A 27,149-nucleotide genomic window follows, 5' to 3' on the forward strand; every position below is an offset into this window, starting at 1 on the left:
TGTGTAAAAGGGAGAATTTCTAGGGCCACACAATCATCACCAAGACAAGACACATGGCCAAAAAGGACCAGGGAAGGCCCTGCGCTTTGGCCTGGAGCTATTCTATGAAATAATTGTATCCAACAATAACATATTAAATATCAAACTGTCCAGGTTTCAATAAAACATTACAAAACATACAAAGAAACAGGAAGTGATGGCCCAAGCAAAGGAAAAGATTAAAGCATTGGAAACCATCAATGAGGGAGACCAGATGTAGGACACAGCAGACAGCGACTTTAAAAAGTGGGCCTAAATATGCTCAAATGATAGATGAACACAAAGAGAATATCACCAGAGATAGAAATTATGAAAAGGAAACAAATAGAGTTGAAGTCCACAATAACAGAAATTAAAAATCCCTTAGGGAAGCGGATGTAGCTCAAGCAAGTGGGCTCCTACCTACCATACAGGAGGCCCAGGGTTTGATTCCCAGGGACTCCTGATGAAGGCGAGCTGGCCCACACCAAGTGCTGACCTGCATGGTGAGCTGGCCCAAGTGGAATATTTGCCTGTGCAGGAGTGCTGGCCCAAGCAGAGAGCTGGTGCAGTAAGATGACAAAACAAAAAGAGACACAGAGGACAGACAATAAGAGAAGCAGCAGACTAGGGAATTGAGCTGGTGCAAGAAATTGAGCACCTCTTTCCCACTCGAGAAGGTCCCAGAATCAGTTCCCAGTGCTGCCTAAAGAGACGACAAACAGACACAGCGGAACGCACAGGGAATGGACAAAGAGAGCAGATGGGGGGTGGGGGTGGGAGGGATAAATAAATAAATAAATCTTCAAAAAAAATTCCCTTAGAGGGGTTCAACAGCAGATTCCAGTTGGCAGAAGAATCAGAGAATTTAAAGATTAAGACCATTCAAATCATACACTGTCAGGTGAAGAATGAAGAATCAGTGAATTTAAAGATTAAGGCCATTAAAATCATGCACTCTCAAGTGAAGAACGAAGAAAAGTGAACAGAGCCAGAGAAATCTGTGGGATATTATCGAGCATAGCAATACACAGAGAGTCAGAATTCTAGAAGGAGAAGAGACAAAGGGCCAGAGAGAATATTCAAAGAAATAATGCTAAAAACTATCCAAATTTAATGAAAGACATAATACACATATCCAAGACGCTCAATGAAGTCCAAACATGATAAACCCAAATTGATCATAAATGTTACAATCAACTGTCCAATATCAAAGGTAACTAGAGATTCCAGAAAGCCACAAGAGACAGCCAATGTGTCACGTACAAGGAAGCCTCAATAGGATCAAGTGCAGATTCTCATCACAAACCATGGAGGCAAGAAGGCAGTGAGATGACATACTTAAAGTGCTGAAAGCAAAAAACCACCAACCAACAACTCTATATCCAGCAAAACTCTCTCTCAAAAATGATGGAGACACCGTGATCAAGGGAGATTTATCCCAGGTATGCAAAGGTGGCTTCAACTAAGAAAATAAATTAAATGAACAAAGGAAAAAAAAAATACATGTCTTCTCAGAAAAGATATCTGACAAAGTTCAATACCCCTTTCTTGATTAAAAAAATACTTGGAAAATTAGGAATGCAAGGAAACTTCCTTCACATGATAAAGAAATAAAAGACATCAAAATTGGAAAGGAAGAAGTGAAACTGCCTATTTGCAGATGACTTGATACTCAATACCACGAAATCCTAAAAAACCCACAACCAAGCTCTAGAACTAATAAACAAATCCAGCAAACTGGAAGGGTACAAGATCAACATGCAAAAATCAGTAGTTTCTATATACTAGTAATGAACAAGCTGAACAAGAAAAACTTTCCATTTACAATAGGAACTAAATGTGTTAATAATGGAGGGGTGGTAGTACAGGGAACTCTATTTTCTGCATGATTTTCCATATTTACTCCAACTTATCTAATAATATATTTAAAACACTATTAAAGGGCGGGGGGGGAATGAGGAAGCGATTAAGACATTCCCAGATAAACAAAAGCTGAGTGAGTTAGTCATCACCAGACTGGCCCTATAAGAAATGCTAAAAGAAATTCTGCAGGTTGAAAAGAAAGGTCAATAGACAACAGACTGAAGCCACAAGTAGAAATAAAGGTTACCAGTGAGGGTAACAACATGGGTAAATATAAATGCAGCACTGTTGTATTTTTTTGGTTTGTAACTCCACTGTTTACTTCCTACAGGATCTAAATGACAAATGCATAAAATGTAATGATAAATCAGTGATATGGGACTTAGAAGGTACAAGCATGTAATTTGTTACAAAAACTACCTAAAAGTGGGGGGATGCACAGGTAGTGGAACATAGTGTGTGCACACTATTGAAGTTGGTATCAAAGCAAACAAGACTGTTATAGATTTAGGTTATTAAATTTAAGCCCCATGGTAACCACAAAGAAATTATCAGAGAATATGTGAGCTCACAGAAACAGAGAGTAGAGTACAGGTTACCAGGGGTGAGGGGGCAGGGGGGAATGGGAAGTTAATGCAAAATGAGCCCAGGGTTCCTGTTTGGGGTGAAGGGAAAGTCCTAATAATGGGTGGTGGTGAGGGTACTGCAATATTGAGTTTGTGATTAATCTCACTCAATGTTATGCTTGCAGGTGGTTGAGTTGGGGAAATTCATGTTGCATATATATTCCCACAATGTAAAGGAGAAGAAAAAAATGAAAGAGCAACAAAAGGCTGATAATTAAATGATTTTGGATGGGACCTAACAAGGCAGGAGAAAATGAGCAAAAGGAAATTATTGGGACATATAAAAATTGGAAATGCAGAAAATAAAGCTTTACGTCAATTATAAATTTCTTAAACTCGATAAATGCACTTAAGGTGGTTACATAAATAAATATCCTTGTTCTTAGGAAATGGACTTGGTACTTATTAAAATATTTCAGAAAATGGATTGATAAATAGACAAGTGGAATGGCATGGCAAATGTGCCAAACTGCTATAATTGGTAAATAGGGGTATCTGGGAGGATAGGGATATGTTGGAATTTTCAGTATGGGGCTGGTATTATTTTTGTAACTGTACTGTTAGTTTGAAAGTATTTCAAAATAGTTAAAAATAAAAACAAAAGTTAAACCATTGGAAACCTCCCCAGGTAATTTTAATGCATTGCTATAATTAAGAATCCAGGGAAGCGGACTTGGCCCAATGGATAGGGCATCTGCCTACCACATGGGAGGTCCGCGGTTCAAATCCCGGGCCTCCTTGACCCATGTGGAGCTGGTCCATGCTCAGTGCTGATGCGCGCAAGGAGTGCACTGCCACGCAGGGGTGTCCTCCGTGCAAGGAATGCACCCCGAAAGGAGAGCCGCCCAGCGCAAAAGGAAGTGCAGCCTGCCCAAGAATGGCACTGCACACATGGAGAGCTGACACAACAAGATGATGCAACAAAAAGAAACACAGATTCCCAGTACTGCTGATAAGGATAGAAGTGGTAAAAGTGAATGGACACAGACAGCAGACAGTGTGGGGGCGGGAGGGGGGGGGGGAGAAATAAATAAAAAATTAATCTTAAAAAAAAAAAGAATCCATTTCTCCTCTCAGTTGGAAGTAGAATGGACATCACTATCCCAAAATCCTCAAGATTGAGGAATGAACAAACATGATGGGGGATTGTAACTATGGAGTAAAGGAGACTTGTTATTATTCCAGTAATGGAAGAACTTGTAACACTGATATAAAGACAGCCACACCAGAGGTGCTGAGGGAAAGGAAAGGAAAGAATTGGTTAACATGGGGCATTTTGGGGCATTGGAATTGTTCTGAATTGCAGCGACAGATACAGGCCATTATACATTTTGCCAGAACGTATAAAATTGTGTGGTACAAAGTGTAAACTATAGACCACGGCTAGTAGCAATTCTTCAATATGTATTCATCAATTGTAACAAATGTACCACACTAATGAAGGATGTTATTAACATGGGAAAGTGTGGGAGGGGGAGGGAGAAAGGTGCGATATATGGGAATTCCCTATATTTTTGATGTAACATTTATGTACTCTAAACCTCCTTTAAAAATACAGAAAAAAATGTTAGAAAAAAAAAGTAATCCTTCATGCTGTTACTACTCTACTAACTGAAAAACCATCTATTCATTGGTATTGGTGTTGATACACAGATAATTACCTGCTTTGGGCTGTTACTGCTTCCCTAGAAAATGCATAAAAATAAATTCAACTTTAAAGCATGGGAAAAAAAAAAAAAGAAAGAATCCTTCTCTGAGCCAAGAATGTAGTTGCTATGTAATAGTATATGCATATTTTTAAATTGTTATATTTATTGACACCTTGTTCTCCCCATATTAGTGTTCCCATTAGAAAAAGAAATCACTCATACTTCTATCAGGATCTAAATTTTAAGTTATTATAAAGTACTCTTCAGTCCCTGTTTGGCTGACACAACTCAAGTATTTTAAGACAATTTAAGGAATTAAAACGCAGGGGAGCTCTCTTTAAATAGCTAAAAATTGATTTTGACCACAGTAACATTCAGAACAGTAGTATCTGAAATCATTTACATCAGTCTTACCTTTGATCAGACCAACCAAAATACCAAGACATCAGTAAAAATCCAACAATATAACAACTCCAATTATCTACCAAATACTTTTTATCCTATGGGTTTCTATGTCATATACCTAATCTGCTCTAAAACCAAATTTTTAAAAGAGGTTTCTATGTTCAGGATTTTCCCAGAAATATAAGAAAATGGGTTAGAGTAGGGGGAACTGTATCTTCAAAGGCTTAAAAGTATGAGAACCTGTATAATAATAGAGTTCAGTTTTCTAAATATTAGTAACCTGTGGACGAGTCACTTGGAAAAAATAAAAACCTGAAACTGATGGGGCTTAGTGAAAAAGTGGGGCTTCAGCTTTCATAATCAGCATTTTCAGCACATATTGCTTTGCTTTGTCCAAAGCATCCAAAAATATACCATCTCATTATTTAAAGTTACTGAGCATAATGGATTTTTAGCCTGATGCAGCAATTTGCATTAATTCATGTGATCAGAAAGGTAAAGAAACTGCCCTCCCAAGAGTGAAGGAATATCTAGCTTAGGGCTTGTTTATCCTTTAAGTGCAACATAAGTGCACTTTAAGTGCAAGTTAGCTAATATAAATCTAGTTGTTTTACATAGTAGGGCAGACCTCAAGTTCTTTAAAAGATATAAAGACGCTAAATTTTCTCAAAGCATGCTAAATTCTGTTTAAAATGTCTATGGTTTCTTGTCTCAATATTGAGTATATGCTTGTAAATCCTCGTTTGATTTGTAATATTTTTATTTGAAAAGATCAATAGCAAAAAGCTGGTGGCTGTGGAAATTTATGGTAGACTCTTAACATAACAGTTGGCTGGCTTTAGAGGCAGTGCAGCATTTAGCCTGCAGTCTATGATTCATGAATGATTCCAATTCCATGGACATCCTACTCTCTGGTTCGTCAGACTTACCCAAGCCAGCTAACAGGGAGGTGAAGAAGGTCAACCACCACACCACGGAACCGAGAGTGCCTACAACTGCAAGCAGGAGAATTGCAGCCATCATCCATGTGGAACCTAAGGCCCCTCTTGATGTAGAAGGGGACTGGACATAGCCACCCCAGGGTCCATAGGATGGAGGAATAGAGTAAGGATTAGAGTGGAATTACTAGTATTCTACTATAGAACTATTGTGACTATAAATGAAAGAAATTGTAGCATTGATGTGGAGAAAGTGGCCACATTAGTTGCTGAGGGCAGGGAGAGGGAAGAAGAGAAGTGATGTGGGGGCATTTTTGGGACTTGGAGTTGTCCTAAATGATACTGCAGGGACAGATGCTGGACATTATATATCCTGCCATAACCCACTGAATGGACTGGGGGAGAGTGCAAACTACAATGTAAACTCTTATTCATGAGTGCAGCAGTGCTCCAAAATGTATTCACCAAATGCAATGAACATGCCACAATGATGAAAGAGGTTGTTGATGTGGGAGGAGTCGGGGGGGGGGCGGGGATATGAGAACCTCTTATTTATAGATATATATATTTAAGTGCATCACTTTATTTATTTTTAAACATTTATCCTATTTATTTCTCTCACCTTCCCCCCCACACCCATTGTCTGCTCTCGTGCCCATTCACTGTATGTTCTTCTGTGTTTGCTTGCATTCTCATCAGGTAGCACAGGAATCTGTGTTTCTTTCTGTTGCTTCATCTTGCCGCGTCAGCTCTCCATGTGTGCAGCACCATTCCTGGGCAGGCTGCACTTTTTTTGTGTGCTGGGCGGCTCTCCTTACAGGGTGCACTCCTTGTACATGGGATTCCCCTACGTGGGGGACACCCATGCGTGGCACGGCACTCCTTGCACACGGCAGCAATGCACATGGGTCAGCTCACCACACAGGTCAGGAGGCCCTGGGTATTGAACCCTGTACCCTCCATATGGTAGGCAGACGCTCTATCAGTTCAGCCACAACCGCTTCCCTCTTATATTTTTTAATGTAACATTTTTTGTGATCTATGTATCTTCAAAAAAATACAATTAAAAAAAGATGGGGGTGGGAAGTGGGGTATATGGGAACATCTTATGTTTTTTTAATGTAACATTTAGTGTGATCAATTAACTTTAAAAGAAGAAATTAAATTTTTAAAAAAAGAGGGAAAAGAGCACAGACTGTAAGAGAGTGGATACAACTTCCTGCACAATTCCAAGTCACTTAACCTCTCTGAGCCTCAGTTTCCTTATTTGTTAATAAGTATGGAAAATAACTATTTTATAAGGTTTTTTGGAGATTCAGTGAGATGATACCTGTATATAGCACACATACCCAGGACTGGAATATAAAAAGTACTCGGTAAACCTTAGCTATTCTTAGCAGCCACATGAATATAAAAAGTTCATTTTCCCAAACTAAAGAGATGAATGCATTCCCATTTCCACAGGACAAGTGGATGTGCATGGCTGTAAGCCAATATTCAATAGTGATTCCAGGTGTTCTACCACATTGCTGACCAATTATGAGCATATGTGGCCTTCTCAAAGGGTGCTTCTGAGAAGGTCTGCAAGAAAATCCCCTGGGAGCTTGTTAAAAATGCAGTGCTGAGCCCCAAGCCAAACGCAGTGAATCTCAAATCCCTGGGAGTGAGGCCTGAGCACATACACACCCACCTACAATCAGTCAGACACCATGAGGGAGGGAATCTGAGAGAAGGAAAAGAGGGGAACAAGAAAAATGAAGGGAAGCTGGCGCTGCACTGTGGCTTCCCTGAGTTCTCTCCTTTCGATTAATTTCACTTACAGATGGTGCATAGATCTTGACATTGATTTCCGAAGTCAGCCAAACACCTCTCTAATTTAAATTTTCTTACTTCTCACACCTCTTCTTATAAATCTCAGTCCTTGATGGAAAAACATACCAAACATGGAGGAGAAAAGGTTCAAAAGGACAATATTGGGACATAAGAAAAAACGGAATGTAGAATGTAAGCTTTATACCAATGTTAAATTTCTTGAACTTGGGAAGCAGTTGTGGTTCAAGTGATAGAGCGTCCGCTGACCATAAAGGAGGTCCAGGGTTCAGTAATCCAGGGCCTCCTGACCCATGTGGTAAGCTGGCCCACGCCCAAGGAGTGTGCCCTGCAAGGAGAGCCGCCCCTCGAGAAAAAAGTGCAGCCCACCCAAGAGTGGTGCCGGACATACAGAGAGCTGACAAAGCAAGATGACGCAACAAAAAAAGCGACACAGTTTTCCAGTGCTGCATTGCAAGAATGCAAGTGGACAGAACATACACAAGGAATGGACACAGAGAGCAGACAATAGGGGGGAAGGGGAGAGAAATAAATAAAATTTAAAAATTAAAAAAAAAAAATTTCTTGAACTTGTTAACTGTCCTCAGCGTGATTGCACGGGTGGGTATCCCTGTGCATGGGGGTAATATATGTTCAAAGAATATGTGTGCAGCCTGCTCTCAAGTGTTTTGGAAGGTAGATGGATGGATGGATGATGGATGGGTAGATGATGGATGGATAGACAGAATGGTGCAGCCAGAGTGGCAAAATGTTGAAGTTGGTGGACCTGGGTGTCTGGGAATGGAGAGGCGAGGCATGTTGGAGTTCTTCTGTATGGGGTTTGTATTATTATTTTCCCAACTACTCTGTAAGTTTGAAATTATCTAAAAGTAATAAGTCTTAAAAAAGAAAACATAAACAAATACATTTGGGACCCAATCCTCTGCCATCACACAACCTTCATTATCATTTCATTTACTTGCATTGGGGGAAACAAGGGTGAGATCAAATATCATATGCCCTGAAGGAAATTTACAAACTTTTATCACACATTTCTATTTCCAGGATCTACTGGTTTCTCATGTGGCCACTAGCATCTTGGTCTTACTCTCATCAGGCTTCTTAGCCAAGAAAACAAAAACACCTTTGAAGAACCTTTCTCAGAATGACCAATACAGCAATGCGGGGATTCTTTTGATAGCAATAATCATAGAGCATTAACCTGGAAAACAACCTGATCCCTGGGTGAGTGTGGAATTTTCTGAGAACAAAGGAGGACAAGGTTGGGAAATGAAAAAGGAAAAGACACAAGTTAACTCTGAAATGTTTCTTTTTGGGAAAAGCTTCTAATTCATTCTTCCTAAGAACGCAACAGTGGCCTTGTAACATTTTACCTGACATGAAGACACATTATTTCTTCTGCAGTATCAGAACTGACAAAAGAGCCGAACTGCCGACCAAAAGCCACTAAATCCTTAGACCATAACAAGAAGTAGAGGAATTTGGTAAAAGAAACTATAACAAGGACAGTCTGCCTTGAAACCTCATCCCTGGTGGGGAAAAAAATTACCAGAAAAGATACTGATGAAGTGTAAACTGGAAGAAAATGCCACAGCAACTTTTCTAAAAAAAAAATGAATAACAATAAAAATGGTGTGGGGGACATTTTCCCTCAAAAGGATTGTACGTGACTGATGTTGGAGAAAACCATCATCTCCAGAAGCATCCTCCCAACCACACGAATGTTTTCCAAAACAAAGCAGTACCTGAGGCAGAAAGTACAGCTCAAATTCTAAAACAACAAATTTCTCTAGAACAAGTATTCTCTTAGGTTTCAAGTGATAACCCATTTGCATCCTGAGCTATAAAAGCAGGGATGATGAAAGCACCCACTTTGTACGATTTTCATGAGGACTCTAAGAAATAACTGTGTGTAATGCATTTATTTATTTTTTTTTAAGATTTATTTATTTATTGCTCTCCTCTCCCCCACCCACCCCGGTTGTCTGTTCTGTGTGTCTTATTTGCTGCGTCTTGTTTCTATGTCCGCTTCTGTTGTTGTCAGCGGCATGGGAATATGTGTCTCTTTTCGTTGCGTCATCTTGCTGCATCAGCTCTCCATGTGTGCGGCGCCATTCCTGGGCAGGCTGCACTTTCTTTCGCGCTGGGCGGCTCTCCTTACGGGGTGCACTCCTTGCGCATGGGGCTCCCCTACGCGGGGACACCCCTGCGTGGCAGGGCACTCCTTGCGCTCATCAGCACTGGGCATGGGCCAGCTCCACACGGGTCAAGAAGGCCCGGGGTTTGAACCGTGGACCTCCCATGTGGTAGACGGACGCCCTAACCACTGGGCCAAGTCCGTTTCCCTGTAATGCACTTTAAACAGTATCTGGCATCACAAAAGGAATGAAAAAATGTTAGCTGCTCTTATTGTAGCAAGTTAATTAGTTTTAGGAAATAGTAACATGCACTGAAATTTTAGACAACCAAAAATTCTACATGGACCATGGCAATCTGCTGAAAGGGAAGATCTGGCTGTAAGATTGAAATACAGATGGAAAATCTGGAGGCGGGGCAAGATGGCATCGGAAGAATTACACCCACATCACCTCTCCTACAAAAAACCAGATGAGTGGGGACAAAATCCTGCCTGAGTGAGCTGTTTTGGGAACCCACAAAGCAGGAGGCTTCAGGACATCAATCCGGAGAGAGTGCGTAAAAGAGTGATTCCTCAAGGTAGAACCATGGGTTTCTGGCACTTGTGGCTGCAGCTGTGAGAAGGTTAAGGCGCTCCCTTAGGACAGGTAGCTGTGGCATTCCCCGAACCCCGCATTCCCCAAACCTGGCATACCCCGAACCCCAAACTTTGGCATTCCCTGAAACCTGCCGGACTCGGACAAACTCCTAGAGTGGGAGGGTTCTGTTGAATGGTGCAGAGGGGTCTGGGGAATGCAGATTCAACTGTCTGGACACCCTTTTTTGAGCTTTGAGGAACATACCAGCTAGCTTGAGGAGAAACTAGGAAGAAATGAGAGGCAAATCTTTTGAGACAGCCTGATTTACCAAACTGCCCTGGGATAGGGAAAATTTATCTCAGAGAAAGTGGAGTCAGGCAATGAACTAGTCCTGTGCAACTCACCTAAGGGAGGAGGACGGTAAGAAGTGTTTGGCAAGCTTCCAAGAGCATATTTAGGGTTCCTGTCAAGGTGTGAGTGTTCTCTCTCAAAGGAACTGAGAGCTATTACTTTCCATGGTGAGCTGGTTAACCAGGGTCCCATTTGAGTCTTGGAGAGGAGCTCTCAAGCGGCCTTCCTGCTACCCTGGGAGAGAGGGAAGTGAGGAAGGGAAAAGGGGGAAGGACAGATTCCTTATCAGTTTATTCAATTGCAAAAAATCCGGAGAGGGGACTCTTTTTGAGGAGCATGTCCACCAGGAAGGAGGGCTTGGCTCAGTGGAGGAGTTTCAGCCTTGAACATGCAAGGTCTCTGGTTCAGTTCCCAGCTCCTCTTAGAGTAGTGATAGTGGGATAGTAAACATCTAGCTGATACTTTGAGACAGGGAAAACACAGATATCATCTTTGTGCTAGCCTCCCTTGGGTCGTTAATTTTTCCTAAAAAAAGACTACTTTTGTCACATAATGTAACTTGAGTTTTAACTCACTAAAACCCACTTCAAAATCTGTAGTGAGAAAACTGCAGGGTAACTGATTAATAAACACCAGCAGCATGACAAGCTCTACAGGGGCTTAAGACGGAAGTCCGGATTTCCTTAATGTTTGCTTGACTCCTTGCTTGAGGGCTTGTCTGGGTTTTTCTGTTTGTTTGTTTTCTTGTCTTTCCTTCCTCTTTATAACCCCTCTCTTTTTTTTTTCTCTTTTCTTTTTGCTTTTTTTCTATTAGGTGCTGCTGGCTTGATTCTTATTTGCTGTGTTTCCTCATCCTCAATTTCCTCTTTTCTGTGTGTACTGATTTTGGTTACCAAAACAATCTCTTCTCCCTCCCTACATCTTTTTATCTTCCACCTTCCTCTTACATTCTACCTCTCTTTGTTTAGCCCCTAAATTTTCTGGCTATTTATTTCTAACATTTCTATTCTGTTTTCTATCTTTTACTAACTATGCTATTGTCCTTTCTTTTCTTTTTCCTTCTCTCCTCATCACACTGGTCTTTTAATTCATACTATTTCCTTCTCCATATTCAGTTTCCCATCTCACTGTAGGTACCCCACTTTTTTATTGTTATAACTCTACACAGCTTACATGACTTTAATATTCATTCTAGGTCTTATCTGGTTGTTCTTCTAACATTTATTAACAATACTACTATTATGCTTTTTCTTTTCTTACCTCTTTTGCTTTCCCTGGCCCTAATATTTTTCCTTCAAGGGAACTTAGACAACTTAGAAAAAGAATAAGAAAAAAAAAGTGAAAGAGAAAATTTAATTCATACACAAAAGCAGCACCTAAACAAAACCTGAGACTAGACAGAGAAGCTAATCAACTGAACAAAATGATTAACAGACAGCAACAAAAAAATTACAAACTGACCAGCAAGATGGCAGCAGAGTAAGACACACCTAGAGCCAACTTGTGCTACAGGGCAGTTAGTGAACACCCAGAGCTCTCTGGAGCTAGCTGAAGCACCTGTTTGATGTAAAGCACTTGTATTCCGAAAACTGTAATTCAATGTTAAAAAGAAATTTAAAAAGGCCTAAATAACTGGAAGAACATTCCATGCTCATGGATTGTAAAACTATCATTAAGATGTCAACTGTACTCAAATTTATATACAGATTCAATGCAATCTCAATAAAAAGTCTACCTGCATTTTTTTAGAAAAAATTGAAAACACAATTATCAAATTTATTTAAGCCCCCTCTCAATTTAGAGGTAGAATAGATATCTCCATCCCAGGTTCCTCATGACAAGGGAATAAAATATGGATTAGAGTGGACTTACTGGTATTCTACCATAGAATTACTGTGACTCCAGCAATGAAAGAAATTATATCATTGACATGGGGACAGTAGCCAGGGGAGTTGCTGAAGGCAGAGAGAGGGAAAAAGAGGTGTGATATTGGTATATTTTGGGGACTTGGAGCTGTCCTCAATGACAATGCAGGGACAAATGCAGGACATTATATATTTTGCCCTAACCCAACTGAATAGACTAGGAGAGAGTGTAAACTACATAAACTCTAATCTATGTTGTGTGTGTAGCAATTCTCAAAAATGTACTCATCAAATGCAATGAATGTACCACACTAATGAAAGAAGTTGTCAAAGTGGGAAGAGTGGGGGGGGGGGTGCAGGGAATAGGGTATATAGGAATCTCATATTTTTAATGTAACATTTTATATGATCTATGTATCTTTAAAAAAAGATAATAAAAATGGAAAAAAAATCAAAATACAGTAAGGGCTCTTTAAAATGAACAAGAAGGGGGAAGCAGATATGGCTCAATTACTTGGGTGCCCACCTACCACATGGGAGGTCCTGGGTTCGGGTTCCAGTACCTCCTAATAGAAGACAAGCAGATGCTGCCTCCCACCACAATGAATTAGACCCACTCCCAGTGCAACAAGCAGAGGGCACAAGCCAGCAGACGCCGCAGCCCATGGGGAGTGGATATGGCTCAGTGCATTAGGCACTCGCCTCTCATGTGGTTGGTCCCAGGTTTGGTTCCCGACGCCTCTTGGAGAGGGCAAGCAAACAATGAGCAGACAGACAAGTGAGCCATCTGGTGGAAGGGGAGATAAATAAAGAAACAAAGTAAATTTTTAAAAAATAAGTTCTTAAAAAAAATGAGCAAGAAGGGCTAAGCAGATTGGCAATGTTTATCTGTGTCACATACAGGCCTGGGCAGTACTAAGAGGCCTTAGGCTCAACCAAAGCATGGCTACAATTTCTACCCCAGAAAAGCTGACACACCAATGGGGGAAACAGCCTGAATATTGTCACTGTCACTGCCTCCCTACACACATACACACACAAGGCCAGATATCATACATCTGTCTGTTAACTCTCCGCCCACATAACAGTGATGATCAGTGATTTCCCCTCCCCCCCAATGTCTGAGGCCCTGGCACTACTGTCTCAGATACAATTTTTCTGGGGTCCCTGATTTGGGTTTCTGCCAGCCCCATCTGCGGTCAGTGGGTGGTACCAACTACTGAACCATTCATTCTTCCACCTAATTACTGATTTAACTGTTTACATTGGGAAATCTCTTAGCACCTCAAAGGGAGGTTAAAAGAGCAATTAGCATTAATGACCAATATCATTTTAAAAGACACAACTTAGCACTTTGCCAGGCAGAAGGCACATTATTTGTGGTGAGCTAAATAATACATGTGGCTAGAAGTATAAGCATCGACACAAAAGCAATCTCCCTATTTGTGGCACACCGAGATTCATTAACCAAGCTGCCGCCCATTAGCCACAAGATATACACACCTAATGTCAGTGCAGCTAGTCAGGGCCCTGCAAATAAGCAATTTCGGGAACAAGGAATGAAGAAGTTAAAGAACTGACTGGACAACACTGGTAACCTCTCATCAGCAATATAGAACTGGTGGGCCTGCCCCTGGCAATGGGTGCTGCACCAGAGGAAGGTCCTGCCCCCTCCACCACTACTGCCCAGCTGAGAAGAAAGTATTAGGTTGGTGCAAAAGTAATTGCAGTTTTGCATTGTTGAAATTTGCATTTTAGATTGGCATATATTCTTAAATAAATGTGGTTGTATTGTACATCATTTTGATGTGCATTTCTCATTTTATGTTTTTTTGCTAATGACTTATTACTTGCTATTTATTTTATATTTACTTTAGACTATGAAAATGATGTTAGACAAAAAGCAAATTCGAACAATTTTCTTATTGGAGTTCAGAATGGGCCGTAAAGCAGCAGAGACAACTCGCAACATTGACAATCCATTTGGCCAGGAACTGCTTTCAAACATACAGTATAGTGGTGGTTCAAGAAGTTTTGTGTGGGAAGCAGACTTGACACAATGGACAGGGCGTCCGTTTACCACATGGGAGGGCCGCGGTTCAAACCCCGGGCCTCCTTGACCCGTGTGGAGCTGGCCCACGCGCAGTGCTGATGCACGCAAGGAGTGCCCTGCCACGCAGGGATGTCCCCCGCGTAGGGGAGCCCCACGCGCAAGGAGTGTGCCCGGTAAGGAGAGCCGCCCAGCGGGAAAGAAAGTGCAGCCTGCCCAGGAATGGTGCCGCACACACGGAGAGCTGACACAACAAGATGACGCAACGAAAAGAAACACAGATTCCCGTGCCGCTGACGACAACAGAAGTGGACAAAGAACATGCAGGAAATAGACACAGAGAACAGACAACTGGGGTAGGGGCAGGGAAGTGGAGAGAAGTAAATAAAATAAATCTTTAAAAAAAAAAAGAAGTTTTGTGCATCGGAAGTAGGTAACAACAAATTGAGAGCAACCCTCAAAGCTGATCCTCTTAAAACTACATGAGAAGTTCCCAAAGAACTCAACCTCAACCCTTCTATGGTCGTTTGGCATTTGAAGCAAACTGGAAAGGTGAAAAAGTTCGCTAAGTGGATGCCTCATGAGCTGACTGGAAAAAAAAAATCAGTGTTTTGAAATTTTGTCTTTTTTTTTTTTTTTTTAAGAAGGCATGCTGGCCCACATGGAGTGTTGCCCCACGCAGAGTGCTGACCTGCACAGATACTGCCCCACGCAGGAGTGCCAGTCCACATGGAGAGCTGGCACAGCAAGATGACACAACAAAGAGAAACACAGAAGAGAGACAATAAGAGATGCAGCAGATCAAGGAGCTGAAGTGGTACAAGAGAATGATCGCCTCTCTCCCACTCCAGAAGGACCCAGGATGGGTTCCTGGAGCTGCCTAATGAGAACACAAGCAGACACAGAAGAACACGCAGCGAATGGGCACAGAGAGCAGACAATGGAGGAAGGGGGGAGAAATAAATAAATAAATCTTTTTTTTAAAAAAAGAATATGAGATATCATCAAACTATTACCACTATTTATGGTCCATAGCATACAATTTTTTTCTCACAACAACTCCTGACTGCTTGTTGCACAACCAACGCTTCAAAAGTTGAATGAATTGGGTTATGAAGTTTTGCCTCACCTACCATATTCACCTGACCTCTCACCAACTGACGATCACTTCTTCAAGCATCTCGACAACTTTTTGCAGGGAAAATACTTCCACATCCAGCAGGACGCAGAAAATGCTTTCCAAGAGTCATCAAATCCTGAAGCATGAATTTCTATACTGCAGAAATAAACTTATTTCTCGCTGGCAAAAATGTGTTGATTGTAATGGTTCCTATTTTGATTAATAAAGATGTGTTTGAGCCTAGTTATAACGATTTAAAATTCACGCTCCAAAACCGCAATTACTTTTGTACCAACCTAATAAAAGTAAAGAAAGTGAAGTAAGGAGAATCTGAGGAGTCCAATGACTAATCCCCTTTTGTAACATGTTCAATATAGAGCTGAGCTCTTTAAAAAAATAATTATTGCGTAATCATCAAAATTGAATAATTATATTTTGAACTGAGGATAATAGTATAAACATTGAATTTTCCTTAATGTGAGTTCAACAAAAGAAACAAATTCATATAAATGAAACACCTGACTGGAGTCCAATGAGAAAATGAGTAGCACACTTCCATAACAGACCTTGCTCCACAGATGATTTGCAAAAACCCAGTTTGCTACTGAGACCATAATCTCCTTTTTTTTTTTGAGGAATGAAGTCTTTATTGGGCTCATTAGGCTCAGACCAGGAGTTCAGGGGTCTTGAGGACATCTGTGTATTTGCCAATCTTCTGCTCCACATTCTTCTCAGCCTGTTTCTGTAGCCTCATGAGCTGCCTTCTTCCTGTAATGGATTTTGGCTTTCTCCTTCCTCTTCTTCTCCAGGGTGGCTGTCAAGGCCTGGAACTTCCAGCCAACCTCATAAGTCAGGCGCACCAGGTAGGCAAACTTTCAGGTGGGCTTCAGACACCCAACCTTGAGGGCAGAAGGAACCACCATAGGCTTTTTCTTTTTGTAGGGGGGTGGGATGTCATCAAACACCTTGTGGCATTCCAGCGCAGCCTGGCCCTACTTGGTCTTGTGGGGCAGCATGCCTCATATGGTCCACCGAAAGATACGGCTGGAGGCCCAGAAGTGGTAGGGGCCATGGGACAGGTTGGTGTTCATAGGCTTGCAGAGGAAGGCCAGGTACTTCAATTTATTTCTGGAGAAGTTGCCAGAAATGTTGATGCCCTTGCAGCGCATAACCTTCTGGCCCAGCAGTACCTGCTTGGCCACAATGGACACCAGGCTGCCCAGGGAATAAACTCGGCCATCAAGCACCAAGACCTGCCCCTCTGCCATCTTCGGCAGCTGCCTGGGAGAGCCACAATCTCTTAGTAAGTGGTAACAAAGAATTTTTTTTTTAAAAGAGCATGGGTTACATATTTATAGTCAGGCTGCTTGACTTTGAAGCTTAGCTGTCCCACTTTTTAGCTTCATGACTATAACTCAAACTTCCCTACACTTTAGTTTCCTAACCTATAAAATGAGAACAATAAAGGATTAAGTCAAGGAGTCAATAAATAATTTAGACAGGTCCTGTCACAGTGCCTGGCACATAGTTGGTACTCAAGAATTATTAGTTATCATGGGAACAATCAAAATAATGGGCGGCGGGCTTGGCCCAGTGGTTAGGGCATCCGTCTACCACCTGGGAGGTCCGTGGTTCAAACCCTGGGCCTCCTTGACCCATGTGCAGCTGGCCCATGAGCAGTGCTGATGCACACAAGGAGCGCCCTGCCACACAGGGGTGTCCCCGCGTAGGGGAGCCCCACGCGCAAAGAGTGTGCCCCGTAAGGAGAGCCACCCAGCATGAAAGAAAGTGCAGCCTGCCCAGGAATGGTGCTGCACACACGGAGAGCTGACACAACAAGATGACACAACAGAAAGAAACACAGATTCCCGTGCCACTGACAAGAGAAGCGGACAAAGAAGACCCAGCAAATAGGCCAACCGGGGCGGCAGGTGGGGGGGGGGAGTAAATAAATAAATAAATCTTTAAAAAAAAAAGAATTCTGATAGACACCAGAGACTATGATAAACATAGCTGATAAGAGACGCATTTATAAAATGCTATAATGGGCACAGAGCATAGGGATCAGGGGGATTATATGGGGGCACGGGAAAGATCAAGGACAGCGTCACAGAGTAAATGACTTTTGGATTGGGTCTAGAATTTCACTGGAGAATGAGAATAGATACAATTCCAAAAAAGGGAGGAAGAGCACAAGCAAATGTCTAGAAGTATCTAGCAAACATGTAGAGGCATCTGGGAGCTGAGGGCGGAAGGAGTCATAAAAAGCAGGCTGCATGCAAGTAGGCCTGAAACCCTGTGAGGCAAAAGGAGACTGATGTTCTAAAAAGTACCTTCTTGAGAAAGAAATGCAAGGAAATGGCTACTTTAAAGGCAGGATAATGGTTATTTTGAGAGGAAGGGCTTATGATTGGGACAGGGCATAATGGAGGAACTTCTGGCACGCCTGACAAAATTCTAGTTCTTGATCTGGATGGTGATTTCAAGTGCCTTATATTATTTTATTAAGCTATACATTTCTTTCCATTTGAATCTTTGTCTCATTTTCCAATAAAAAGGCTGAAAAAGAAAAAAAAAACCACCCTCTTGTGACTCTGGGTAGGGCAAAGTGGGGCAAAGAAGAAACTAGAGGAAAGGTAAGGAAGGAGGTAATTGCCTCTAACTCAGGTTCTCGACCTTTTTTGTTCCACAGACCCCTTTCCCAGGCTGGTGAAAACCTTGGATCCCTTACTAAGTCCACACTATATCATGCACTATTTAATAAATATATCATACCCTCACCAACATGTCTCCACAATTTTTTTTTATTTCAATTCAAGCTCACAGACCCCTGGTTAAGAAGCCCTGCTCTAAATGCTGGATGTTGAGGGCCTGGCCCAGGGCAGAGACAGAGGGAATAAGAATGAGAAGGAGGAAATAAATGCATTTGAGAAACATCTTGAGAGCTGACTGCCAGGCACTTCCAGAGGGGATCATCCAGGAGAGAGTTTAGAGGAGAGGACACAGATCGAGTTCAGCTTTGGACGGATTGCGTATGTCTCACCTTCGTTGATTCAAATTTATAAACACTACTTTCTGTCTTTCTTAATGCATGGCTTCCTCCCTTTGCCTTGGTACACATCTGTCAATAGTAATATTCTAGTCCCTAGCAGCCATAATTCCATTCATGTTTCTGGCATTCAAACAGGATGGAGAAGTAAGGAGGAGGTAGGTTCTTGATACAATAGGATGAGACTTAGAAGAGAAATAAGCAAGACAGTTACAGGAGATGTGTGTTTATATATGAAAAAGAGAAGCTCTATTGTAGAATTAACAACTTTGAGAGTGGTAAAAAATGTACATTAATGTTACAAGATGTTAAAATCAGGGGGATATCTGGGCAATAAAAAACAACCAAAGCAAACCATGGACAGTAGTGTACAGTAATATATTAATAATCTTCCATCAATGGTAAAAGAAGGAAGTATGCTGTAGCAGTTTGATAGTTTATGAATTTCAAAAAGAAATATTGGGTTATGTTTGTAAACTGGTCTGCATCTCTGCATATTAAATTGTATTGGAATCATAGGTTTTACTTTTACTTGACTAAATAATGATTAAGGCTTTGATTGGGTCACATCAGTAGGACATTGAGTCCCTGTCCACCAAGGGGGTGGGGACTCACAGAGAAAACGATAAGGCAGAGGAGTTAGCTGGAGTTTGGGATGCTGGAACCCCGGGAGTAAACACAAAGGAGAAGAACAGAGAGGAATAGAAATGGCTCCATAGACACAGCAGAGGCCCCCGGAAGAGAAATAGCCTGATAGTCTGTAGATTACCTTGTGGAGAGACCAGAGCAGCTGAGCCCAGGAGAGAGACAAAACTTATCCCAGCCTACAGCTGAGACTAGAAGAAGCTAGGACCATGGAGCCTTAAGAGGAAAAGGAAGACTGGACCCTTCTAGATGTCAGCAGCCATCCTGCTCCAACACATGGCAACAGACTTTGGTGAGGGAAGTAGCTTACGCTTTATGGCCTGGTAACTATAAACTTCTACCTCAAATAAATACCCATTTATGAAAGCAAACAGATTTCTGGTATTTTGCATCAGCACCCCTTTGGCTGACTAATACATATGCTAAATGAAAGAAACTATACAAAAGTACTACATATTGCTGGACTCCGTCTACATAAAATACAAATAAATTATAAAGAAGGAAATAGATAAGCAGTTACGTATAGCAGGGGAAGGATAGAGATCGAGACATGAGAAGTGACTACTAAGGGCCAGGGTTTGTTTGTTTTTTGATTAATGAAAAAGCTAATATTGATTAAAGTGAAGAATGCACAACTCTTGTGACACCAAATGCCAATGACTGTATACTTTAGATGGATGGTATGGCTTCTGAATATGTTTCAATAAAATTGACTACAATGAAAAAAAAAGAGGTAAAAAGGGTATTATACCCTGTGAACTACAAAAAAGTAAAAAGGATGTGAAGGAAAGAACTATTGGGTCACACAACCTGACCAACAAAAACGAAGGAAGGAGGGACAAATCATGCATCCATCTTGTTTTCACATGTCTGGGACTTTCTTAAGAGAGGTATATATGCAACCTAAAGATATACTACAAATAGAAATTTGAAGGTGAGAGAGATGAGTCAATAAGAAGGAGAGGAGAAGGTATTCCATACAAGGTTACAGCAAGATGGAGTAGATTTTGCTTATTTACCAGCCAAGATGAACTGTCTTTATCTGCAAGAAGATGAACATCAGCAATTGTGTGAGTTAAGTTTAATTACTGTATGGGCCATAGCAGCCCAGTTCCCTAGAGACCCATATTGCATCATCACAACACAGATGTTCAACAAATGCATGGTGAACAACTGACTTTGATAATATTCAACTATAAGTATTAAGATTTTATCTTCAGATTCCTACTGCTACTGCCTAATAAAATCTAGCGACCACGTATTGAGTATTTTCTCTATGCGAGACCCAGGCCAAGCCATGTGCATATATTATCTGACTGAATCCTCACAGCAACCCCATGAGGTTGGTGCCACTATTCATGTCCACATTACAAATGAGGAAATTTGCATCTGTTCAAAAGCACAACTGGAGAAAAAAGACATGGGGAAGACTATCCAGGAGAGATTTGTGCCTGGGCAGAAAGGAATGCTTGCCTGCCTCATACATATTCCAACTCAGGCTATCACGTAGAAAATTACATAGAGATCAGGGGCAAAAATTCTAGTTGCTAAGAAAGTACCTTTGTAAAGCCTTATCCTCAGCATGTCTACCTCCTCTGGCAATATGTAGCAGTGGTAGGTGCCTGTTAGTGGATACTGACACTTGGGATCCCAGCCAGCTCTCTGTTGCTTTCATTAAAAAATGACCAACATCTGGCAGAGTCAGCAAATGTCAAGATGAATGGATCGCCACTAATTCATACATTACAAACTGGATTGTCAAAACTGGTCAGATCTCATTATAGAATTACAGTCCCGCTGTACTGAATACTAAATATATATGAGCCAGTAGCTGAGACGTTGAAATCCCTTTGCTCTATGGAAATTTCCACTCTAGTAGTAGTAGTTGTATGAGATTTGATCTTTATCACACTTTTCCTGGCAGCAGTAAAATTCCATTTCCATCAATTCTGTTTCCTCCCAGGAAAGTCTCTCAGGAAATACTCAAAACATTGTTCTCAAGTAGGAATCATTCTCAACTGCCAGGAAGACACTCCTTTCCCCCACTGTTTTGCATCATACACTTTCCCTAAAATGTCAGCTTTTGAGCAAGATACACTAATTTTTTTAAAAAAAAGAAAGGCATTTATTAACTACAGAGTAAATCCCTTATCCTTGCCCCTTCATGGCTTTGCTCAAGCAGTTCACTATGCCTCAACTATCTTCTCCCTAGATCCACCTGTCAAAGTCTTATAAATGCATTCATCCATTCAATAAATATTGCCTGAGTACCTACTAGCTATTTGGTCCAGTAACAGGTTGCATAGGTACAAAACTGAAAACAGAGAGATAGATAGATAAAGAGAGAGAGAGAGAGAGAATCTTATTCTCAAGGAATGCAGTCTAGGGGGAAGACAGGCAAATAAGCTTATAATGACAATGCAGTAAGACAGGTCCCACAATAGAGGTAAACACAAGATGCTATGTGAGAGATGAGAAGGAGCCCAACTCAGCTGTATGGGTTCTTCTAAAAAGAAGACTTTTTAGACATGATATAAAAGGTGAGTCTTAATTAAATGAATATATCAGGCAGAGATTAGAGGATGATCATTCTAGGTGGTAGGACCATTATGTGACATTCTGAGAATTACCCTCAAACAAAAGTTTGCCAGAAAGGGAAACATTTAAAGCTGGCTCTTTAAGGAGCAGTAGGAGGACTGGAAGAGGAAAGACATTTGTTGCCAAGAGGCTGCAACTTAAAGACCTCTAACTACAGGGTGCAAAACGGACCAAAGGCCCAGATGCTGCATCAGAAATTCATCCTCGTGTTTGGGCTGAAGCACATTTCCCAGGGAATGCTTCCCTCCAATGTTTGAATGCAGCAGGGACACTAAAGGAGGCCTGTTTCTGGAAGACACAGGACTCCACTGATGGCTGACTAGGGAGGCCCCAAGAGGCTTTAATTGCAATGCTGTCCAGTACCAATACTACTCTCCCTGTTCCTTCACTCAGGGGTCAGACATGTATGAAGGTCTGATGACATGACCACACTTGCTCAAATCCCTTCCCATTTTCTCACATAGGTGGTACCCTAATAAAAATCTTTCCTGGGGAAGAGGATGTGGCTCAAGGGATTGGGCTCCTGGCTACCACATGGGAGGTCCAGGGTTCAATTCCTGGGGCCTCCTGGTGAAGGCAAGCTGGCCTGCACAGCGAACTAGCCTGAGCGGAGAGCTGGCCCACATGGAGTGCTCACCCCCGAGGCGAGCTAGCCCAACAGCATGCTGGCCCGTGCAGGAGTGCTGGCCTGCGTGGCAAGCTGGCCCCATGCAGAGGGCTGGCACAGCAAGATGATGCAACAGAGAGAGATAAGTAGGAGAGACGATAAGAGATGCAGCAGACCAGGGAGCTGAGGTGGCACAAGAGATTGAGTGCTTCTCTCCTACTCCAGAAGGTCCCAGGATTGGTTCCTAATGCCGCCTAAAGAGAAGACAAGCAGACACAGTGAGCACAAAATAATGGAAGGGAGGGGGGAAATAAATAAATAAATCTTAAAAAAAAACAATAGGGGGAGTTATGGAAAAAAACACCAAGTGTAAGCTATGAACCATAGTTAGCAGTAATATTTTGATGATGTTCTTTCATAATCTGTAAAAATGTTCCACAACAATGCAAGGTGTTGGTGGAGGGGTGATACATGGAAATTCTGCACGTTATGCATAACTATTTTATAAGTTCACAACTTCTCTAATAAAAAAAGATAAAAAAATAAAAACTTTATCTTCCACCAAAGTTCATGAACTCTCTAAGATAGACCCCTTAATCAAATTTGTTGATCCTAATGGTGGGGACAAAGGTAGTCATCAGACATTTAGTTTTTTAATGTTTCCCAGTTCAATGAAATTTAGAAAGCCAGATCAGGCCCAAGGCCCAGAGGTCTCCAAAGAGCACTGGAAAAAAATCAGAATTGGGTTCTAGATAATGACTCAGACAATATTCAATGGTAATCTTGAAGAAAATACACGCCAAAGTCATTTTTCTCATCAGAAAGTGGAAATAAAACCTACCCTAACTAATGTATAATGTAATGTGAAAATGTAAAAAGATGATATGGTCGATGTGCTTGAAAAACAATAAGATACATTATACTAACTGAATATAAAACAGAGGAAAATAAGCAAATGGAAGAGATCTGTCAACACCTTAAATATCACCGTACAACAAAGAAGTCCTGGATTTCTTAACAAATATGAGGATAATTTATTTATTATATTCATCAGATTGCTAAGGCAACTATTAACCACAGATTGTATTTTCTAGGCCTAACATATTTACTTAAGGGCTTCTGGGCTAGAAGGAATGCACTGAAAATAAAGCCTAGTGATTACCCATTCTGATTTGCAACAACATCTAAGGATGGCGAGACAATCAAAATACAACTGATTTTCCTCTACTTTCATCTCTTTCATCTATCATACAACACTTTTAGTTGAAAGTGTTCCATTATAAAACCAAATAATCATAGGTATCAGTTCCTAGAAAGCTATAGATTCCTGGAACAGGAGCTGACAGGTTTCCTGAGCTCCAGGGCACTGAAAGGTTATTTGATGATGGCCTGATGCCCTTTTCAGAATCAGCCTCTTTTCACATTGCTACCTCTCTGGCCTGGCTAATGAAGCACAGACGCTCTTGGGCCCTACTTGTGATAACCAAAATAACCTCAGTGAAAAAAGCAATCATTCCTCCCGGGAGCCTGAAGTAGTATGTGTGAGTTAGAAGAGAGTCTCAGGGAGTCATAAGCTGTCAGATCTCCATGGGCAAAAGCCAGTTATAAATGGTTGGTTGCCCATATAAAAATGAAAACGGCAACTCCAATCTTCCATTCTGGGACAACCACTTCCCAACTAGTAGGAAAGCCCAAACTTTGCAAATTGGTTTAGTAAACACAATTGTGTTCTTGTGACTTGGGAAGGGAGAGGTAAAAAGCAGAGAAACTACCATTTTTATGAAAAGGAAATAGCTTTTGACTATATAGGGAAAAGATGTAAATATCAAGAATGACAGAATGTTGGTAATTTGAAGCTGGGTTGTAAGTACATGGGGAATTCATTATACTGTTTTCTCTGTTTTTAAGTTTTATAAATTCCATAATAAAAAGTTAAAATATAAAAAAATGAACTAAATAAACTACAGAAGGCATTCTAAGTTTCATTTGGAATTTTCAAAATCAAAATTAATTACTTCCAGTTAAAAAACCTAGTTTAATGGTTGTAAATCAATAATAATGACAGTAATGGACACCAATATAGTATATCTGTATTCCTCATAATAGCTCCATGTTAATATTCAACATTAATTTTTTAATGGGGCTCAGAAGAGAAAAATGTGCTTCAAGTAGCAAATCAAATAAATGGCAGACCTGAGATTCAGACCAAGTTCTTACTGACATACCTAAAAGGTCAGATTTTTACATGGCAATGAAAAGTAGGAGAGCATTTCTCTTTTCTCTTCCCCAAACTCAAACTCTTTACCCACCCTCACTTCTTCCCTCCCTCCCCACATGGAGGTACTCACTTCCAGAGAGAGGCCAAATGTTGTAGTAGGCTGAAAACGGGTTTTACCAAACAAACCTGCAATCAAATTCTGACCTTACTGATGTGGGCTCTGGGTGGGAGGCTCTTCATCTCTTTGTAGATAACCTACGCTGTCTGAGACTTGTGAGTGTGGGATGATAAGAGGCTGCAGTCCTGCCCTTGGTGACCATGGCAACGACTCCAGTCCCAGGAAACAGTTTAGCAATGCAAACTCTATAAACTTTAAATATTCAGAAAAAATGCAAACCAAATGTGCTAAAAGCTTATCTCAAATGTATAAGGTCCATGCTAAACACTTACCTAGGATGTGGGCGATATATGCTAATTCAAGCCTACTGAGCACTGAAACAAAGAATAATTTAACCCTTTCTCTCTATATAAAAGGAACTCAAAATTCTTGTTCAGGGCTGGGGTTTGAAACAGAAAGCTCCCGAGTCTGGCCAGCCGTCAATAAATCATTTTTCCTTCTCAAAATCATTCTTGAGTCCTGGCCTTTCTATATGCAAATAATTGAACCTCTCTCAACTTCTACAACACTACCATTTACCAGTTGCAAGACTTGGGTGGTACAAACTACTCAATGGACTTCAATTTCCCATGGAATGAGCTCAAATGAGATAAACACACTGTGCCTAATACATAGATAATACGTTTGTTACTTTTCTCCTCACTCTGCTGGCCTAAAGACCAAATTAAGGTGAGGCAAAAGGATGCCACCTGTGTTGTATGATAGGCAAGAAGGTTAGCACTCACCTTAACAAGGATGGAAAAGGGTCTAGTGATCTATACAACATACATATGGTGTACCATCTAACTATGACTTTTATCCATAAAATATATAAGAAGATAAGACATAATATCTACATGTGGTTTAGCCTAGGAATGCAAGATTGGCTCAACAATCATAAATCATTGTCATTCACAATATCTGCAGCCTAAGGGAAAAAAACATGATTAAATGACAGGATGACAGGGAGAGGAGACAAAGTTCAGGAAAACTTTGTGTGTATCTCTCACTGCTCACTGACATAGCTGTGTACAAAAGGGCTCCAGCATGAAGGTGATAATTTAGAACCAAAATATCTCATTTGGTATTTATTTGAAACAAACTGCCTTAAGTTGATAAACGTCCACTAAATGCCTTACCAATTGCTAGAGTTTGTAGATGACATGTTCAAAGGACTGCCTAATGAGACAGAAGCCTATTCAAATACTAATTCCCCTCAGTTTACAAGTGTTCTGATTTACAAGAGCAGCAAAGAAGTCTTTTCATTCTGAACAATTTCTACCTTTTGATTAGAGTTTTGAAGAGACAGGGTAGAAGCTTATCTTGGCAGCAGAGCCTACAGGGTGGGAGAAGGTGAACAATTTTCCAAAGCCCATGAAAGGCCTGTCTCCCTGTTGGCAGGCTATTCTGTGATAGCTACAGGCTGGTATCTGCTGGTGCATAAGCCAGTGTTCAGGTCCTAGATTTGTAAGGAACTATGGTCAAAACAGTATGTATTGAAATAATATTAATGATCCTCAATCCCAAAAACACGTAAACATGTTGACCACAATTATAACATAAACAAATTGAGAAAAACATGATATGGACCGGCTTGGTGCCAGTCAGAGGGGGCACTTCCTATAAAAACCCAGTTGCAGATACCACTTCGATGAGCATCAGATAGGGGAAGAATGACCCCATCACTCTGACTCTCAGGGCCAACATCCATGCTATCCTGCAAGATTTGCTGTCATCCTCATCACCACACTGTGACCAGACCGGAGCCTCCTGCCTCCAACTGTCAGTTTTGGAACCTTCATTGAGGCCATATTTAAACTGGCTCTTGAGACCTCTCTTTAAAAGGTACCCACCTGGATCTTGCCCAATGGACCTGAAATTCTGGAATCTTCCACCTTTAAATGTGTCATGTGCTGTCAACCTAGTTATTATGTGTTGGTTGTATTGGCAGCTTGCTATTTAGCAAGCAAATAAATTGAATTGAGTATTAAAACTATTGTCCTGTTGAATCTGATTTCAAGTGCTAAATTTACTTTCCATTTTGATCTGCTTTCAGTTTGTTAGATGACTACCCTTACAAAATAGAGTTGTTTTAATAGCATTCTCAGAGCCCCAAAGGAGACCTAAACCAGAAAATAGACCACAGAAGACTTGTCTTCATTTCTTCACTCATTTATTAATTTATTCATCCATTCATACAACAAATATTTATTACTCCTCACTCTGGGCCAGGCCCTGTGTTAAGGCTATGTGTTAAGGTTGAAGATAAGAGATAATGGCCTAGTCTGGAATAACTCAAAATCTTCTGGTGGGCAGGAGTGGGGGTGGAAGAAGATATGCCAACATAGGATACACCACTAGTGAAATGTGCTATAATGGAGGAAGAGATGTACAGGATAAAATAACAGGCAACAGGTGGGGGTACACTTTCATGGAGGAAGAA

At 41.0% G+C, this 27,149-nt stretch overlaps 1 protein-coding gene and 2 pseudogenes across 2 annotated transcripts in view; 1 reads left to right on the forward strand and 2 right to left on the reverse strand.

The window, feature by feature from the left end:
- Window positions 1-27,149, reverse strand: part of ATP11C (ATPase phospholipid transporting 11C) — a 211,215-nt gene that overhangs the window by 149,822 nt on the left and 34,244 nt on the right. The window lies entirely within an intron of this gene.
- LOC139438174 (large ribosomal subunit protein uL13-like) lies at window positions 13,376-17,092 on the reverse strand (annotated as a pseudogene).
- LOC111759619 (U6atac minor spliceosomal RNA) lies at window positions 25,419-25,525 on the forward strand (annotated as a pseudogene).

This window comes from Dasypus novemcinctus, chromosome X (genome assembly GCF_030445035.2).
Source record: "Dasypus novemcinctus isolate mDasNov1 chromosome X, mDasNov1.1.hap2, whole genome shotgun sequence".
Classification (NCBI taxonomy): domain Eukaryota; kingdom Metazoa; phylum Chordata; class Mammalia; order Cingulata; family Dasypodidae; genus Dasypus; species Dasypus novemcinctus.